The sequence below is a fragment of the Anopheles moucheti genome (assembly GCF_943734755.1).
Source record: "Anopheles moucheti chromosome X unlocalized genomic scaffold, idAnoMoucSN_F20_07 X_unloc_9, whole genome shotgun sequence".
Taxonomy (NCBI): domain Eukaryota; kingdom Metazoa; phylum Arthropoda; class Insecta; order Diptera; family Culicidae; genus Anopheles; species Anopheles moucheti.
Window position 1 is genome coordinate 155,152 of NW_026453603.1, and position 4,849 is coordinate 160,000.

The 4,849-nt window shown below is 59.5% G+C and overlaps 1 pseudogene; it reads right to left on the minus strand.

The window, feature by feature from the left end:
- Positions 1–643: 643 nt before the first annotated feature.
- Positions 644–4,849, minus strand: part of LOC128309091 (uncharacterized) — a 9,082-nt pseudogene continuing 4,876 nt past the window's right edge.

Genomic DNA, 4,849 nt, shown 5'->3' on the forward strand with positions numbered 1-4,849 from the left:
GTACCCGAGTGGTGACTTTTTCATACAAAAATTTTTATTTCTCAAATCGATCCGTGGTTTCACTTTTCATACTCTAGGGCCCATTTGCTTCAACTTTGGAAAAAATTTTCGATGATGAAAAATTTTCACCTTCGACGTCCATCGACCACTCGACCCGAACTTGGTACTTTTGTATGGAGGTACCCGAGTGGTGACTTTTTCATACAAAAATTTTTTTGCGAATACGTGTTCGTTCGCGATCATTAAGGCCATGAACAACAAGTCCGCTGCGATAGAAATAGTGCATTGTAGTTACTCGACGAGAAAAAAAATCGGGACTTAGAAAAATTTTTGAAAGTCAAATCGTATTGACTTCCAACAACACCTGATAATAAACACACATTGCCTGTTGCACCACAGATCGCATTTGACTTAACAAATCGCCTGTTGGTACGCACATCACCATCGACTTTACCAATCGCGTTTCGCACCGCTAATCCCACTTGGCGTGGAGCCACGCACATAATGTTGCGAGGAGAGTATTAATCGGGACTTAGCGTTTTAAGCTCGCGAACACTCCACTATGGGAGTGCACGCAAGCACCAACTGTACACACACAACACAACAATCACTCTCGCGAACACTCCATTCCCAAAGTGAACGCGAGCACCAGCAAGCATGGGTCGCCTGAGAGGATCGATGCGAACGCATCTCTACAACTCGCAGCTCCCAGCCTGTAGTCCCGTCGTTTGCGGGCGGTCGAAGGTGTCGAAACTAGTTGTATCCACGGTCGACGGAAACACAGCCACCAGGGTTCCCTGTGGTAAGGTACTTCCACGTGCAGCGTGCTCCCGCCCGTTGCGGCTCAGTCTAGTGCTATAGCGGGGATGAGACGTCAGTGTGCGCGGGGCAGCACCGACGGATCTCGGAGGGTTGTTAAGCCCGCTAGCTTCCGATCACCTAATGGGTTTGAGAAGCGCTATCAGCTCGGATTGGATACGACCTTAGAGGCGTTCAGGCATAATCCAGCGGACGTAGCGTCATACCAAAGTCCGGTCGAACTAGTATTGAGCCAGTGGTCCGTACCTGTGGTTCCTCTCGTACTGCACAGGAATTCCGTTAAGATAGCGGCAAACAGCACACACCAGTAGGGTAAAACTAACCTGTCTCACGACGGTCTAAACCCAGCTCACGTTCCCTTGAAAGGGTGAACAATCCTACGCTTGGTGAATTTTGCTTCACAATGATAGGAAGAGCCGACATCGAAGGATCAAAAAGCCACGTCGCTATGAACGCTTGGCGGCCACAAGCCAGTTATCCCTGTGCTGGCGCAGACGCTAGGCTACGGGGGTGGCCAGCGTTCAGGGCGGCAGCAGCAGCAACAGCAGCAGCAGCAGCAGCAGCAGCAGCAGCAGCAGCAGCAGCAGCAGCAGCAGCAGCAATGGAGGCAGCAGCAGCACCAGCAAGGAGCGGCGATGGCAACGGCAGCTCCACTTCCGGACCAGGAAGGCGGCTCTTGGTCTGAGGTGGTGCGTCGCAAACCAGCACGCCAAGCAACGAGCCGGCAGCAGCAGCAGCAGCAGCAGCAGCAGCAGCAGCAGCAGCAGTGGCCGGAACTACCGCAACGACGGGCGGAGGTTCAGCGACAGGCGTTCGCTGGACCATCAAGACAGCAGCCCCAGCAACAGCAGGGACAACAGGCTCGGCGCAGCCAGCCTGCAGCACAACGGGGAGGACAGCGCCAGCGGCAGCGTAAAGCGAAGCCGGACGCAGTAGAAATCGCCCCAGGCGAGGGGCAAACCTGGCTGGAGGTATACCAGGCGGTGCGAGCGGCTCCAGAAATGGAGAAGCACCAGGAGGCCCTAGGTGTAGGACGACGCACCACACGCTCCAGGTTGGTGATGGAGCTTAATGAAGGCGCGGACGCTGCAGGAGTTCTGCAGACCATCAAAGAGGTCTGCGAAAAGGCGGAAGTGTCGGCCTCAGCTCGGCTGGTGACGCCTACTGCGGAAATAAAAATCCTGGCGATCGACCCTTTAGCGAAGGAGGCCGATGTGGCGATGGCACTGTCCAATCTGTGCCATATCACCGTGGAGGAGACCTCGGTTCGTCTGCGACCTGCGTGGGACAGCACGAAGGTGGCGATGGTACGGGTACCGGTCAAGGTAGCGGAGAAGCTGGTGGGCGAGCACGTGAAGATCAAGTTCACGTCTTGCCTGATCGAGCAAGTGACGCAACTGCAGGCGCGTCAGCAACGCTGCTTCAGGTGCCTGGAGACGGGGCACATCCGGGCGGCGTGCAAGAGCGAGACGGATCGCTCGGCTTGCTGCATTCGCTGCGGGAAGCCGGACCATCAGGCGAAGAGCTGCACGGCGGAGGTCTGCTGTGCCGCCTGCGGGGGACCGCATCGGGTGGGACACCCGACGTGCCGGCGCTGAGAGTGCTGCAGGTGAACCTCGGGCGATGTCAGGCAGCACAAGACCTGATGTTGCAGACGGCTCGCGAGCTCGAGGTTCAGGTGGTGCTCGCCTGCGAGCTGTATCGGCCGCCTCGCGACGACCCGCGGTGGGCCGTTGATGTGGAGCAGGGCGTGGCGATCATCGCAACGGGCGCCTATCCAATTCAGCGTTTGTGGGGGAGCGTCGCCCCGGGACTAGTGGTGGCCACCATAGCAGGAGTCACGTTTGCCAGCTGTTACGTGTCCCCCAGCAGCGGTCCCGCGGAATTCGAGAGCTTCCTCGGTGCGGTGGAAATGTCGCTCGTCGGACACACAACATCCGTCCTGGCCGGCGACTTTAATGCGTGGAACGAGGAATGGGGGAGCGCGCGCACTACCCAGAAGGGGCAGGATCTCCTGAGTGTGGTGGAGCAGCTGTCGCTGCAGACGCTCAACCGTGGCAACGTGCCCACGTTCAAGGGCAACGGGGCGGCGCGAGAAAGCGTGATCGACGTTACATTCGCTAGCCCATCCATCGCGAGGCCGGGCTCATGGCGAGTGCTGAGCCGATTCTCCGGTAGCGATCACGCCTACGTTGAGTTTCAGGTGGACGTTCCGGGTCAACGTTCCACGCGACGAGGTCAGCAGCAGCGAAGCCGGACAGCAACCAGCGATGGGACAGCCAGACACGCCGGGACCCGGTGGAAGACGGCGCAATTCGACAGGAGGTGCTTCGACATCGCCCTCACACACGGCCACTTCGAACAGGTCGATACACCGGAGGGGCTGATCGGCGGACTCACCCAGGCGTGCGATGAGACCATGGAGAGAGTGCATGGGGCCACTTTCCACCGCAAGCCTCAGATGTACTGGTGGTCTCCAGAGATCGAGCGCCTGAGGGAGGAGTGCGAAGCAGCGGAGGCCGCTCATTGCCGAGCCCAACTGTCGGAGCGTGCAGCGACATCTGCCAGGCTGCAGGATTGCCGCCGTCTGCTGAAGGCTGAAATAAAGAGCAGCAAAGAAAGCAGCCTCCAGGAGCTGATCGACTGTGTTGAAGCTGAGGTGCTCGGACTCGGGTACAAAGTGGTGCGAGCGAAACTGCGCAGCAGGGCGCCACCGGAAACGGACCGAGCCGTACTCGACCCGATCGTCGACGCGCTGTTTCCGGAGCATCCAGCATTTGAGTGGCCAGACATCGAAGCGTGTGCTGCCTCACACGAGGCTCTGAGGCCGGTCACGGTCGCGGAGATCCTGTCGCTGGCCGAGCGGATGGCTCCCTCGAAGGCGCCAGGGTTGGACGGCATACCCAACGCCGCAGTGAAGGCGGCGATGAGGAAGCATCCGGAGGTGTTCGCGAAAGTCTACAACCAGCTGCTCGAACAGGGCGAGTTTCCTGCGGAGTGGAAGGAGGCTCGTCTCGTGCTGATCGCGAAGCCAGGAAAGCAGCCGGGCGATCCGTCGTCATACCGCCCGCTGCTCATGCTGGGAGCAGTCGCCAAGGGGTTCGAACGGCTGATCCTAGATCGGCTGAACGACCACTTGGAGGACAGCGACGCGCCTCGTCTGTCGCCAAATCAGCACGGGTTCCGGCGAGGCCGGTCAACCATCCAGGCCATCGAACGAGTAGTCGAGCGGGGGCAGCACGCGAGGACATTCCATCGTACCAACCAGCGGGACCCTCGCTGTCTGGCGGTGGCAGCGCTGGACGTGAGGAACGCCTTCAATTCCGCGAGTTGGAAGGCGATTGCGGCTGCCCTGCAGAAGCTGCAGGTCCCTACAGCCCTCCAGAGAATCTTGCGCAGCTACTTTTCTGAGAGGAGGCTGGTGTACGAGACCAGCGAGGGACCAGTGCGGCGTACGATTACGGCAGGCGTTCCACAGGGCTCAATACTGGGCCCAACGTTGTGGAACGCCATGTACGACGGCGTGCTTCGGCTGGAGCTGCCCGAGGGTGCTGAAGTGATCGGCTTCGCGGACGACATCGCGGTGCTGGCGGAGGGGACTACACCTGAAACAGCGACGCGAGCAGCAGAGACGGCGATTGCGGTGATCAGTTCGTGGATGGCACAACACCATCTGGAGATTGCTCCGGCCAAAACCGAACTGATTATCGTGTCCACCATGCGGCGAGACAACACCCGAGTCCCGGTGAGCGTCAGCGGAGTGGAGAAGATGCCGACCCGTACGCTCAAGTACCTCGGGGTCATCATCGAGGACCACTTGTCGTGGAAGCCACACGTCGAGCAGGCCACGTCGAAGGCGCTCCGTGTGGCACAGGCGATCTCCAGGCTGCTCCGCAACCACGGCGGGCCAACGAGTGCGAAGCGGCGTCTTCTTGCGTCAGTGGTGGACTCCACCCTCCGCTACGCTGCTCCCATTTGGCACGAGGCGGTCCAGCTCCGGGCGTGTCGCAGACAGCTCAACCGCGTGCAG